The 15,877-nt window shown below is 38.6% G+C and overlaps 1 pseudogene; it reads right to left on the reverse strand.

Annotated features, from left to right (window-relative positions):
- LOC110700085 overlaps positions 1-15,877 on the reverse strand; it is a 66,779-nt pseudogene that overhangs the window by 13,319 nt on the left and 37,583 nt on the right.

A 15,877-nucleotide genomic window follows, 5' to 3' on the forward strand; every position in this document is an offset into this window, starting at 1 on the left:
GGCGGCCTTCAAAAAACAGAACGCGTCTAGTCTTGTTCCAAAATGTTGTGCATTTGATCATTAAAAGTGTACTTCAGAAAAATAAATAAAGATGAGTGCATAGTAAATAATTTTTAGGCAACTAGTATGGTATAAAATGATCAGAGGACAAGAGAAAGCGGGTTGGAGATTTTACCTAGTAACATGAGCAAAGAACCAATCTTTCTGATAGTTGCTAACATTAACAGTATAAACTAAATCTTTATCAGGAAACAAATCTTCATACCTTTGCCATAAACCATACTATCGATACCTGTTAATAACAAGATCATCTTATATTAAACTAATCTTTGTAACAATGGATGTGCATTTTGTTTTCAAGTTTTGAACAGCAAATAAGAAAAAGTAATTACAGGAAATAATCAAGATTATGAAGTGAAATGGTTTCTATAGTCCATGGAAAACTAACATGTCACACGTCAGATAGAGTTTATTAACAAGATTTGGATCAGGATCAGGTAGAAAGTAGATGACAGTGGATTATTTTTGACATCGCACTAGTCTGCAAGCTTTCAAACTCCACCAGTTATTTCATGGAAGTTGAATCATCAGACTAGGTGTCAAAAAAATAACTGCAAGTAGTGCAACCAACACTAGTCCCCAATCTTCTATTTGAAAGGAATGGTGTCCTTCGAACAAGTGTACTATTCCGTTAGAGGGTTCAGAATTATTAGAAAGCTAATATATTCAGTAAGGTCAAGTGATCGGAATGCCTGGGTGGAGGCCGCTTCCAATCAGTAATATTAATGTATAATTAATATTACAGCTTAATCTTGACTAAACCCTTTGGGTCACACCCAAGCAAATATACGAACCGACTCGACGAATTAATTCGGAAGAAATTAATTCGTCGCCCGAGTGTTAAATATTTAGATGTCGGAAATTCGAGCTTGAAGCGTCGAAACCGAGCGTTGGAGAATCTCAAATGTCGAGCCAAAATTTAGGATTTGGCGAGACGGGAAAAAGCTTCAAGTAACAAGTAAAATCCTAGCCACGCGAAAGACTAGGAAAGCGCGCCCAATAGGTGCGTGCCATGTGGCAGCACACATGGCAAAACGCCATGTGGCAGCACACGCGGTAGCCACGTTGGCAGCCGCCAAGTGGCAACGCGCCATGGTGGCGGAACGTGTGGAAAGAGGCCGTGGACCCGGGGTGATGGGTCACGGACACGGGCAAAAATAAAATAGCCCAACCGACCCCATTTTGGGGCTCAAGGTTGGGTGACACATGGTTAGTTCACATTGCATGTGAAATGCTTTGGGGACCAAGTGGGAAAGTGGTCCTCACCTAACCACGTGACACTTGTTACTTGTTCCTTGGTTTATATAACTAAGGATTTAATTCATCAATCTTTCCATGTGGGATCTTTTTGTGAAAAAGTCCCACATTGAAAGATGAATAGAATTCACAAGCCATCCTTCCTTATAAATAGCCAAAGCATGACTTGAGAATTCTTTAATTGAGTGAGCCTTAAAAAGGCATCACCATTGTGAAAACTTTTGAACTCATTTAATCACTCGGGTTTTGGTCGGACCTTGCTAACTCCAAGGTAGCGGACCTAAAAAGTCGGTGCTCGTCCTTTATGGGTGGATACCGTTGGAGGCTCGGTATTTTCCGAGCTAAAGCTTTCAAGTATGAGCCCATTAGGTCGGGCGAAGCACGCGTCAAAGGTAAATTCCGATTTTATCCTTTTATGTTTATTTGTTATGCTTTATGGTTTTATTAATTGCGAGTGGTTCTTTGGGTTGGGGTCGTTTCCATGGTAAGTTGGACTTACCAAATCCCAACAGTGGTATCAGAGCCACGCTCGTTTATTTTTAAAATCATAATATTTTTTCAAGGTTATTTTTATGGCTTAATTTTTTTGGTTTAAGTTGCTAATTAGATTAGTAGCTCGTAGTATCTATTTTAACCTCGTATTTAAGTTACCTTCAGCCCAGAACCCAGATTTCGACCCAAAAATAGTGAATTTTTGGTGGAAAAGGCGTTCTGGAAATGGTTTTAACCTTCTAGTGCTCGGTTTTCAGCCAAAAAACGACTAGAAATGCACTTTTTGAGGGATTTTTCGTTTTGACGAAAAAATTTAAGTCTTTCTAACCTTTAAAATTAATTGCATATTTATGGTGGTTATGTAATTGGTTCAATACATATTTTATATGCAATTTAAAACTTCTTTAGGAATGATTACTTTGTAGTAGTTTGTGCTTGAATGCTTGGTTTTATTTTTCACATAATTGCAAACTAATTGCATTAAGTGTGAAATTGTTGTTCTTTGAGGCTTTCAAGTATTAAAGATTTAATCTTTAATCATGTTATGTGATTGAAACTTTATATTACTAAATTCCATGAATTTTTGTTAAACCTTGTTGATTTAATCATTTTTTAGTTGATTGGAATCATAAAGTTTGAATCTTTGTGATAGAAAAATTGTTTATCTTCATATTGGAAGATATAATTTTTCAAGGATTCACAAGTATTAAAGTTGGAATTTTTATTGAATTTATGTTCATTTTTCCAACTCCCTCTTATTTTGTCAAAAACTCAAGGTTAATTTAAATTAATTAAATTAATAGTGAGGAATTGCCCTCTTATTATTTTTGTTGCACCAAGTTAAAACAATTTAATTAAAGAATGATTCTTGGGAATTATTTTGGTTAGATGCACTTTGAAAATTTTATTTTAAGTTAGACTTATTTAAATTTTCATTTTTGCTCAATGAAATTAATTCTTAAATTAATTTAGAATTGATTAGAGATGTCACACAAAATCGGGAATTAATCCTGAGGCACAAGCACGCAAACCAAGGCACAATAGCTATGTGCATCCCTCGGCCAGCTGGGCTGCTCGCACAGCCCGCATGTGGCTGTCAAGGGACAAGGCTGCTGCGCTTGGTGCGTGTGGTGCTAGGTGTGTGCGAAGAGCTGTGTGCTGACTTGGTGCATGAGGGGCGTGCGAGTTGGATGCAAGGCGTGGCAGCAGTGCTAGGCAACTGTAGCTGGATGCGCATCGAGTGCGCGCTGCCAAGCAGCGCCCAACAACATCACAGCACGCAAGGCTGAGGCTGCTAGGCAAGCGCCTAGCACTTGCGTGCGTGTGAGTGCTCAAGGGTTCTAGCCTTGGGTAGTCGATGCACTTTTCTCTCGGTTTTAATTTTTCTTTTTGGCCATTTTGTTTATTTTAATTTATTTTAATTATTTTATTATTGACAGGGTAAAGTCGTATCCCCTAATCAAAAGTAAATACCTAAGTCCTTTAACTAAAGTAGATAGGGAAGTCGGGTCGAACTCCACAGGGAAACAAGTCTTTCTATTCCTAATTAACTAATATTATCTAGATTATTAGGTAACCAATATGTGAATTTGAATGTAAAACTAAACTACGAAGATTAAGAATAAGGAGAGAATAATATATAAAAGGATGTAGGGCATAGGTTCACCAATAAATAATGTTCCAGGGTAGAACATAATAATCATTCATCAATGCATATATTAATCAGATTATAAAGGGCTTTCGCTACGTATTATAATCACACAGTTAATTTACCGGTATTAAATCTCATCCTTCGAATCTCGACCTAACCATTTATAAATTAACCTGCCTATTGAAACTAGACCTAATCATCAATTCTCATCTATCGAATCTCGAATCAATATTGTCAAACTCATGCATAAAAGATCAGGCCTAATCTAGTCACAGAGCATTAAATCAATCAATAGGAAATTAATCTAGCATTGATAATTAACAACAATAAATTACCCCTTCTTATTATTTATGGATCCCCATAAACCCTAGAAAGAAAACTACTCACACATAATAGAAACTAAACTAATCAAAGCAATAAAGCAAGACATGATTAAAGGAATAAAATAAACAACTAAGATTAAGAGAAGAGAAATCGTTACCAAAATAAATCTGGAATTAAGAGTAGATTAAAAACAAAGGTTTAAGAGAAAGAAATCTAAGAAAACAATTAAGAGAGTAAAAGAAAGAGAGAGAGAGAGAGAGATCCCTAAAATCGTATTACGGAGGAGTATTTATACTCCGTACAAATCCTAAACTAAAACAAACTAAAACGACGCTAATCGTCTCCTAATAATTACACGCGCCCGATCGGGCGAGGCACTGCCCGACCGGGCGCGCCTTTTTTCTCTTCAGTACCAATCTCACGCCCGGCCATGCGCGTTATCGGGCGCCGACCTTAGCTTCTCCCGCCTGGCCAGGCGCGCCTCCGGGCGCCAGCCTCTTTGGCCGGGCGACTCTCTTAGGCCACTATCTGGACTACGATTGGGCTCCAATTCTTCGGGCCAATCAGGGTTTCCTCTTTGGGTCTTGAATACTCTCCAAATGCCCCGGTATCACCTATACCGAGCCCTTAATCACCGGTTCGATGGCTCTAGCCAGCCCTGGGCTATAAAATCCGGTCGTGCTTCTCCAATGCTCGTGATTGCTCCAAAATATCTCGAGAAAATACTCCAAAAGTATAAATCCCTGCAAAAGTCAATCAAATCTACGAAAACACTAGAAAACACCAATTTGTAATAAAAGTGGATCTAAAGAGGCAAAAACACTACTAATTGTGACCAAGGGACGGGGGTAAAATACTATATAAAATAGACACATCAAACTCCCCCAAGCCAAACCTTTGCTTGTCCCTAAGCAAAGATCTCATCAATGAATCAATAAATATGCTTCACCCCAAAACTAAAAATCAAGCACAAGCGATCCAGGGTAAATCAAATAAACATGCTTCAAAATCAACCAATCAAATCCATCTAACTACCAATCTCCCCTAACAATTATCAAATAAAGCAAACCACAAGAGCATATAGAATTCAAGACTAGTGCTCACACACTCAACTCTCATTTATGTGGCGAGTAAAAGATGTACTCGATCGCTCTCCAGCCAACCCTTTATGTGAACAATGCCCTCCCAACTCACACTCTCGTGTGTATAAAATAATTAACGCTCAACCTACTAGTCGACTTGAAATATGTCAAATCATAACTTGTATTGATAAACAAAACTTTCACATTCATACAATTCTATGCACAAAGGTCGGAAGGTCTTCAAAGCTTGTAATGTAAGGCTAGGGTAAAGGGTAGAATAAATTTGGGAATAAGTGAGAGAAAAGCTATGCTTAAGGGAGCAAATCCTAATAAAGCCCATGATCAAAATAAATAATGATCAACATCTCCTACATAACCAGCTCAAACAAAAATCCACCAAATATACTCCAAACAATATAAACAATCCCAACACTTACAATTTCACTCATAGAAATATGATAATGAAGAAGTGGAGTGAATAAACAAACTTTATTTCCAAACTTGAATTTTTCATTGAAACTCTTATTAGCTTTTTCTTTTGATTAACCTCCAACTAGAACATTTGAACATTGAACACTTTTTTTCTTTTATTTTGAGGTTCACTTATTTTTTCATTTTTTTTCTTGAACTTCTCTTTTTTTTCATAACACCATGCTTTATTTTTCCAAGAAAATATAACTCTCAAACACATCAAAAATAAACATGATAAAAAACAAAACAACTTCTCAAAAACCCACCCAGATTGTGCAAATAATAAGCACACTACAAACTCCCTCACCTCACTCACTAATAGCTCCCCCAAGCAAAGATTGGGACTAGTAACCAATGGGGAAGAATAGGCTCGTAATGTGGCTAATAAAACAACAAAAAGTCAAGGCAACAACATGGGTAGCAAGAAGGGAACAAAGTATCTACAATCATCTGGAGGCTACCTAAAAGAACAAATGCCTTCGTCCTCCACAACGTGCATAATAATGAATCATACAAACATTACTTATAGTTGCAAACCAATACTCAAATTCATTGACATACCAGGAACTAACACACATTCCTAATCAAATCAACTATTCAAGCACTATATTCACAAGTAGTTGGGCAAAATTGACACATGTTAAGGTTTCAAGGCAATCAAACATCAAATCATGATCAACTAATCCACAATGCTTATCATCATATACCAAGGATCAAAACAATTTTCTCAAGTAAGGGGCACAGGGAAGCATGATTTACAATTCATTGGAACATATTTTTGGATTGTTTTTATTTTTATTTTTCATATATAAGAAAGCAATAAAACTAACCTAGAAATCAATAAATCTACCCTAAGAAAACACACCAAAAATAAAAGAAAAGAGAAAAAGAAATATACCAAATCCAAAATCTCCCCCAAGCCAGAATTAGACAATGTCCTCATTGGCTCGGGAACTAGCCTAGCATAGCTAGTCCTGATCATCCTCATCCATCGAGCCGAAACCTACACCTCCACTGCCACCTGCACCACCTGCACCAGAAGAGCTACCACCAAAATAATCAGCATGAAAACTCCCCCCGCCGGTCCCCCGAAAGGAATGTCATGGCCGTACCCATGGAATGAAGAATAGTCAGTGTAAATACCATGGGCAGTGGGATCCCTATCGTATCCCTGGGGTGGAGGCTGAAACTAGTCAGGGTGAATAGCGTCGTCGGGAATGTTGCCCCGACGAGCATAATCATCGTACATAGGGTAGAGAGCTCTACCCTGGTTCCTCTCTAGGTACCCTAACCTCTGGTCTATGGAGCCTACCATCCTCCTAAGGTCAGTATGGGAATGCTCGATACGTCTTAAGGCCTGAACTGTACTCTGAAGGTCCCAAACTGGGTCAGAGTCAACATGAGGGACAAAGTGAGACATGCGAGGTGGAGAGAAAGCCACCTCGGGCTGAGGCTGAGGCTGGGGTGGTGGTACTGGTGGTGATGGTGCTTGCCCCCTAGCGTTGGCAACTAAAAGATCATATGTATAGGATGGTTGCCCTGGGGGAAAGACGGTCAAGTCAGGACAGGGTAGGGGAAAGATGGGCAAAGGTTGCTCGCTCTCAGTCCTAATACACCAGAAGGGTGTCTGCTCGCTATCCGGTCGTACCCACCCCAAATCCTCAAAATACCTAGCAGTCATATAGGTATCTGGTCCACAGTTGGTCAGTTGGTGGGGTCCATCCACTACAAAACCGACCTTTTTCACTGTTATTCGAGTGATAAGGCCTCCTAAACGGATGGGGTTTTTTTGATGTGGTACTGGTCGTGGCATGCCTACTTATATGGTGAATAATCAACCTACCTATGTTCAATTTCCCAAACCCATACACATAGTGTCCTATGACAGCTAGTTCGTTAGTTTGGTCATTATGGGGCTCGTTCCTACCTAAAAAACACAAACCCGCAAATCTTTGCCAGATCTTTGGGACAGGGTGATGAATAGGTTTGGTACTAGCATGTTGGGGGTCAGGAGTAGGCAAACCAGTCAAAGCATGATATATGTCACCCATTTTATAGTCCGCATGCCATTGGTGAGGTAATTCAGAATTTAATTCAAATAATTTACAAAATTCTACATAAGTTAAATTAATATTCCTATTGTTCAATCTAAAAATTAAATTCGGCCCATTTCTACTACTTACAACTTGTAAAGAAGACAGGAATTCACAAGTTAGTTCTCGGAATATAGGATAGTGCATATCAACAAATTTTCTCATGCCAATGTCATTTAAAAATCGTTTTACAAAATCATATAAACAAAATGATTCTAAAGTAGGGCGGTGTAACCACCGAGAAGAAATTACCTCACGCCCGATTAAGTGTTCTAGCCGCTCCTTTTGCTCTCGGCTAGCAATACGGATCGTTGACCAGTACGGGAGTTGCAAATCCGGGTCATATTCCTCCCTCGAACTGGAGCTCCTACCGAAAATAGACTGAGCCCTCTTTGAAGCCATGGTAGAAATGGGTATGAAAATTTATTTGAACGAAATTTGAAAATTTTTATATGAAATGTAGAGGATGAAGACGGGATTACAAATATGTAAAAAGTTTTGGATTTGGGTGAGAATTGGAGAGGAAATCTTAAAGAGAAGGTAGAGAGAATTTGAGTTTAGAGAGAGAAAGTTATGGAGGTAGTAGAATGAAATGAGAAAAAGGGACGAAGAAAGAAGAAGAAGGAGAAGTCGGGGCGTCGCGCCCGATCGGGCGATCTAATTTAAAAAATTCGTTCAGCTCTCGCGCCCAGTCGGGCAGCATTCGCCCGATCGGGCGATCTAGACGCTCGATTTTCTTCAATTCTCGCGCCCGGTCGGCGCCCTTTGCCCGATCGGGCGATCTTACGCTCGAATTTTTGCCTCTTCTCGCGCCCGGTCGGGCGAGGCTTGCCCGATCGGCCGGACAAAGATGTCTGTATACGACGAGTTTCACGCCCGGTCGGGCGCCCATCGCCCGGTCGGGCGAAAATACTCACTTTTTGGACCAAGCTCTCACGCCCGATCGGGCGGATTTCGCTCGGTCGGGCCCGAGGCCAATTGTCGAGTTTCTCACTTTCTTCTTTGATTCAAATTTTGGCTAACTCTTTACCTTTAAACCTGTATAGGCACTCATAAAACTCATTAAATTCCCTCATCTCTCCTCTCATAAGAAAAGGAAAGAAAAACTAGTCTAAAAAGCATTAAAAATACGGGTTGCCTCCCGCAAAGCGCTGGTTTATTTAGGTCCTGCACGACCTTCTTACCAAGTACAACAATTACGATCCTTAGCCTAACGCTTGATCGGGCGGTTTCTCACCTGGTCTAGCGGCGTTTTGGATGCGACGCGGTTTCCTGACATGCCCTGTGGGAAGCCAATTCACTTTGTTTGGTGGATCCTCCTTGACTTGGAATGGGAGGTCTTCAATGCTACGCATTAATGATCCTTCTTTGATCGAGGGTTGCTTCAAATTGTCATTGCATTCAACACTTGCAACTCGATCTGGCGGAATACTTACCGTAGGCTCAAATCGCACAACTTGCTTGATTGATTCTACCTTTTCGTCCTCAAAACCAAGACCAACAGTGTAGAGGGCTCTTCATATTGCATCGACTTCATTCTGCCATTTGTCTATCTTATCTGAAAAGGATGCAACACAAGATACCGCCTCCAAGGGATCTTTTTCAAGAGCTTGGGGCTTGTTAGAATAATTCTCAACCCACATTAACACTAAAACATTTCTCCTCAGCTAGTCATGGGGCTTTTAGGGGTATTATTAAGATTGAAAACAATTTTATCATCCCCTACTGATAGTGTTAACTTACCACTTCTCACATCTATGATTGCTCCTGCAGTGTTAAGGAATGGTCTACCCAAAATAATTGGGGTTTGCATATCCTCAGCCATATCAAGAACAACAAAATCAACAGGTATATAAAATTTACCTACTCTAACGGGGACATCCTCTAAAACACCTAAGGGGTATTTGAAAGAAAGGTCGGCCATTTGTAGAGTTATATTGGTAGTTTTTAATTTACCCATATTTAACTTGGAACACACAGATAGTGGCATGACACTAACGCTAGCACCCAAATCACACAATGCATTATCAATCATTAGATTTCATATATGACAAGGGATAGAAAAACTACCCGGATCTTTTAATTTAGGTGGAGACTTATTTTGAAGTACAGCACTACACTCAGCAGTGAAAGCTACTGTCTCTACCTCACTAATAGACCTTTTCCTTGTCAATATTTCTTTCATAAATTTTGCATATGAAGGAATTTGTGTGATTAATTCAGTGAAGGGAACTGTTACCTTCAAATCTTTTACCATCTCCAGGAACTTACCAAACTGCTTATCCAAATTTGTCTTCAAGTGACGATTGGGGAATGGAAGTTTGATAATTGGCTTTTGAGCATTGTTGCTCTTGTTTGGAGTAGCCACCTTCTCTGGAGTAGTAACCTACAATGTAGAATTAGATATGTTAGTACTATCCTTTAGCCCTGCAGGGCTATTAACTACATTGTTTGGTTTAACGGAATCAAGATTAGCATTATTTAATAAATCATGTTCATCAACTCTTGGCATAGAGGGCCCTTCATATTTTGAACCACTCCTTAGAGTAATTGCATAGGCTTGATCCGTAGGCCTGGTCGGCTGTGCCGGTAGAGCTCCCTGTTGGCGGGCTTGTAGAGTAGTGGAAAGTTGCGCAATTTGATTATCTACAATTTTATTGTGCGCTAGAATTGAATCAATTGTCGCATCTCTACTCTCCATGTGCTTTTGCATGTTAACAAACATCGCTCTAATTTCCACCAAAGAAGGGTCGGAAGATGAGGAGGGTTGTTGTGGTTGGTTCTTCTGGCCAGCATTGGGATGGTAATATTTCTGCTGCTGTTGCTGTGGCGCTTGTGGTTCTTGTGGTGGTGGATTTAGAACGTTGGTACTCCGGTAGGAAAGGTACGGATGATTCCGATACCCAGGATTGTAGGTGTTGGAGTATGGGTTATTCAGCCTATAAGCTTGAAAGGCATTAACTTGCTCCACAAAACTCCTGCAATCTTGATCTCAATGACCTAAAATACCACAATTTTCACAAAAAGCCTCATTAGAAGTATTATTAATTGCAAAAACATTAGCTACATTAGCAGTGCTAAGATTATCTAATTTTTGGCATATAGAGGTTAGTTGAGCTTGCAAAAAGGATACAGAGTCAACACTATGTTTCCCCTTGTTAGCAAATCCTCTAGGATTCCCATATTGGGAATTGTGTATCGCCATGTCTTCAATAACCTGGCCTGCATCATCAACATTAAGATTCATAAATCTCCCACTGGCTGCAGAATCTAGAATTATTCTAGAAGAATTTCCAATGCCATTGTAAAAGGCTTGGATTAACTGCCATTGTGCTAAATTATGGTGGGGGCATTCTCTTTGTAAGTCCTTGAATTGAACCTCTCCCAAGTCTCATATAAGGATTCTTCGGCTTCTTGGGCAAAGTTCTGAATTGCAGTCCGTAGTACAGTTGTTCTCTCTGCAGGATAATACTTATTATAAAAATTCAAAACCAGAGTATCCTAGTTAGTTATACCAAGTGCAGTTCTATTTAAGCCATTAAACCACAATTTAGCTTTTCCAGTTAAAGAGAAGGGAAAGAGAATCTCCCTGATTTGGTCTTGCGCGACCCCAGCTTGCCTGATGGTAATACAATATTGACAATAGTCGGCAATGTGAAGATTCGGGTCTTTACCCTTAGCTCCACTGAATTGTTTCCTCTCTATCATCGTTATAAATTGAGGTTTAATTTCGAATTGAACCCCATCAAGAGCAGGAGTGGGAGTGAGATGTGGAAAATCTAAAAGCTTTGGTTGAGAGTAATCACTAAGCTTCTTTGGAACCGCCATCTCTGATTCTGCGTCTGATGATACCTCTGAATCGCTAGAACCAGTTGGAGGATCGCGGTTATTATTATTATTATCACCGGAATCCTCCAGGATTTGCTTGTAGAGATTTTTCTATCTATGGAAAGAACGCTCGATCTCATGATTGAATGGGATGTACCCTGATCTGGAACACCTGGGCATAAACAAAAAACAAAATTAAAAGCAAATATGAGATTTGCCTCAGAGAACTAACGTTCTTTGAGACAAAAAGAAAATAACCTAGACTACAAAAATAATCGGAAATAAAAATAAAAACCGCTTCCCCGGCAACGACGCCAAATTTTGACAGGGTAAAGTCGTATCCTCTAATCAAAAGTAAATACCTAAGTCCTCTAACTAAAGTAGATAGGGAAGTAGGGTCGGACTCTACAGGGAAACAAGTCTTTCTATTCCTAATTAACTAATATAATCTAGATTATTAAGTAACCAATATGTGAATTTCAATGTAAAACTAAACTACAAAGATTAAGAATAAGGAGAAAATAATATATAAAAGGATCTAGGGCATATGTTCACCAATAAATAATATTCCAGGGTAGAATATAATAATCATTCATCAATGCATATATTAATCAGATTATAAAGGGCTTTCGCTACGTATTATAGTCATAGAGCATTAAATCAATCAATTGGAAATTAATCTAGCATTGATAATTAACAACAATAAATTACCCCTTCTTATTATTTATGGATCCCCATAAACCCTAGAAAGAAAACTACTCACACATAATAGAAACTAAACTAATCAAAGCAATAAAGCAAGACATGATTAAAGGAATAAAGTAAACAACTAAGATTAAGAGAAGAGAAATCGTTACCAAAATAAATCTGGAATTAAGAGTAGATTAAGAGCAAAGGTTTAAGAGAAAGAAATCTAAGAAAACAATTAAGAGAGTAAAAGAAAGAGAGAGAGAGAGAGAGAGAGAGAGAGAGATCCCTAAAATCGTATTACGGAGGAGTATTTATACTCCGTACAAATCCTAAACTAAAACAAACTAAAACGACGCTAATCGTCTCCTAATAATTACACGCGCCCGATCGGGCGATTCACCGCCCGATCGGGCGCGCCTTTTTGCTTTCAGTACCAATCTCGCACCCGGCCGGGCGCGTCCCTGGGTGCCGACCTTAGCTTTACCCGCCCGGTCGGGCGCGCCTCCGGGCGCCAACCTCTTTGGCCGGGCGGCTCTCTTGGGCCATTGTTTGGACTACGATTGGGCTCCAATTCTTCGGGCCAATCAGGGTTTCCTCTTCGGGTCTTGAATACTCGGTCCAAATGCCCCGGTATCACCTATATCGAGCCCTTAATCACCAGTTCGATGACTTGAACCGGCCCTGGGCTATAAAATCTGGTCGTGCTTCTCCAATGCTCGTGATTGCTCCAAAATATCTCGGGAAAATACTCCAAAAGTATATATCCCTGCAAAAGTCAACCAAATCTACGAAAACACTAGAAAACACCAATTAGTAATAAATGTGGCTCTAAAGAGCCAAAAACACTACTAATTATGACCAAGGGATGGGGGTAAAATACTATATAAAATAGACACATCAATTATTTTAATAAATTTTGGAGGCTAGGCCTCGGTTTAGAGCGGCATTGGCAAAATTTGTTTTGACAAATTTTGGGGTTTACCAACTTAATTAATTGGATTAATTAAGTTGGATGCGGAATTTAGTGGGAGCTTCAAATTTTAATTGCGCTTATTTACATAACCGGTTAAAACAACTTTGACTAGTTTAATTAGGCATGTTAATTGGATTAAACACCTAGATTAGTTACTAGTTCACGCGTGTTTATGCATTGTTACTTGTTTATCGTTGTAAAATGCACGGGCCATTCACAAATAGTGAATAGATGAATGGAATGTATATTATCTCACAGGTTTTGTGAAATGGCAACTAGTGGGGCCCGATTAGGATAGAAAATACGGACTGCGATCCGTGATGTATTTTTGTAAATCTAAATACGGTCTGCGTACCTTTGAGTATTTTTGTACCTTAATATTTAGATTATTTGTAATCGTAGATACTAGTAGTTGCATTTAATTATGGTCAAGTCTTGAAGATGGAGGTTCTTGGAAGACGTAGCCATGAAAGTTGCAATGAAAACCTTTTGAAGATTTGAAGATCTCAAGGGGTCATGCTAGTTTCCAAATGCATCTATATATATATATATATATATATATATATATATATATATATATATAGAATTATATGTTAGATGCATGTTTATGATTTCGAATGTTGTGATGATTAATTAAGTTCACTTAAATCAACCAACATAGAAACCCTAGGTCACTAAATATTGAGTAAAAACTTGCCATTCCAAAACAGCACTTACCGGCCGAACAACGGTAGTGGTGGGCTACGCCAAAGCGAGGCATCACCACCTCTCCTAGGAAGTAAGGCATACCGGGTATGCGAGTTGATTTTGGTTCTACTCAACGATATGAGTGATGGAGTCCTAACATGTCGTGGCCAAGTGAATAAATTGTTGAGAGAGCATTAGATGCGACGATTTATTCAACCAAGAGTGGGTTGGAGCCATTAGCAAAGCGTTGCTTACCTTAGGATATTGAGTGTTAAGACAAGCTAAAGCATGCTTAACCACTCTTTGTTTCTTCGTATCTTGGAATCGACTTATTCTCGCTAAATGGGGACAATTTTACTGCGTGGATAAGACGTTTAATAAGATTGAAGGTTTGCATGAATACCTTTTAATTTTCAAACTTATTATGTTAATTACTTGATAAATGGTTATACTTTTCACTTATATTTGTAGAATTCCAAATCAAACTGTATTGCTTTCCATGATTGGTAAAGGAAATCTTTGAGAATGGTTCTCAAATAAAATTAAAGCATTTCTAAAATGCAATTCTCATAAATGACTTTTATAACAAAGTCCAAAAGGACTATTGGACATCATGTATTCAAAATACTAGGTAGTTTTGATAAAACATGAAGTATTGATTTGCAAATTCAAATTGTCATTATTGACAACCAACATATCTTTTCGCTTAATACATAGATGAGTAGGACTCATTGATGTAGTAATTCAAGCGTGAATTAAAGGAAAAGATGGAACTTTGTTTTATGGCACATTAGATGCTTAATTATGCCTAACAAAGTATAAAAGTCAAAGACTCTTAAAGAAATAGTTCTTAAAAGATTATGAGATAAAGTATGATAAGAAATATAGGAAACGAGGAACAAAGAAAAGGAATAAGATTCCATTTCAAACCATGAGTTCATATTATTGTAGTTAACTTAGCAATTCGTTATCTTCACAAGTATCGGATACTGCTTGAGTGTTCAACTTTGAAAGTGACCTCAAACTATTGAAGATAAGCTAAGTTAATCGACTTACAAGCTTAGAATGAAGCAAGTGGTGCTACATCAGTTGTAAGGACGTATGCTTTGTTTAAAGACCTTTAAGCTAAGGCTGGAACAAATAAATGGTTATTGTGTTCCATAATTAGCAATTGATCCGTTTACACACGGAAAGACTCACATTCAAAGAAATGAGCAATAGTTGCATATTTATTTGAATGGCATGGTTGTCTAAACCATGAGTCAAGAATTCTTGATTATAAACAAATTATCTGAACATGATAAACTAGAAAAAGCTCAAATTCATGGGCATGATTTACGTTCCGAACATCTTTAGCAATGTCACATCGACAAGAACGTACTCAAGGCTCTATTAGATAAACTCTTGATAGTTGATCGATTTGGAATCGTTCTAAGACAAGCAAGTCTTACTTGTTGAAACCGACAAAGTAAAGAGATATTGTTCTTGGTATAGACAATTGACTCCGAAAGCTGAAGAGGATTCATTTACTTCAACGTCTCACAAAGAATTTGAAAGAATATGGCTACATTCATCAAATGTGAACAAACTTGACCTTGAATAGTTCAAGAGTTCAGTGAAGTACAGAATCGACTTGGCAAGATATCAAAACGTCTAGATTAGATCGAGCGATGTTTGCTTGAGCCAAGCGTGACCATCACAAAGTTATGAAATTGAAATATTCATAAATAACTCCACAAAGAACATAGTGTGTCTTCACGGAGACCTCGATTTCATTTAAAAATGACTCGAACAATGATGGATCACATCCCTTCCTATAAAGTTCTTAAGATTTGCACAAAAGACTAATGTTACACTAAACAAAATGTCAAAGCTAAGAAAGGACACCATATTCAATTATGGATAGAATTACTTTCTAAATGTCTTTTCAAGTATATGTCTAAAACTCTTAGCCACAGTGGGAGTTCATTAGCTCAGTGGGAGCTAAGTGACTCAGTGGGAGCTCACCATCTTAGCAAGAGCTAGGTGGTTAAGTGGGAGCTTAATGGCTCATTAAAGGCTAAGATAGCTCAAGTGGGAGCTAACTGTTTATTTCATCACAACGAACTTTTACCCAAAGACAATATACATGTCTCTTTGTAAGCATTCAAGTGAGACCATGGGCATTACCTCCACAACCTAATTGAGAACATAGTGTTTGTTGCTCTAAGTGGTGTCTTTCTGGAAAGTAACACGTTTCCAAAATGACAAGTGGGAGGAAAATGAACTC

Source organism: Chenopodium quinoa, unplaced genomic scaffold, assembly GCF_001683475.1.
Source record: "Chenopodium quinoa cultivar QQ74 unplaced genomic scaffold, ASM168347v1, whole genome shotgun sequence".
Lineage (NCBI taxonomy): Eukaryota > Viridiplantae > Streptophyta > Magnoliopsida > Caryophyllales > Amaranthaceae > Chenopodium > Chenopodium quinoa.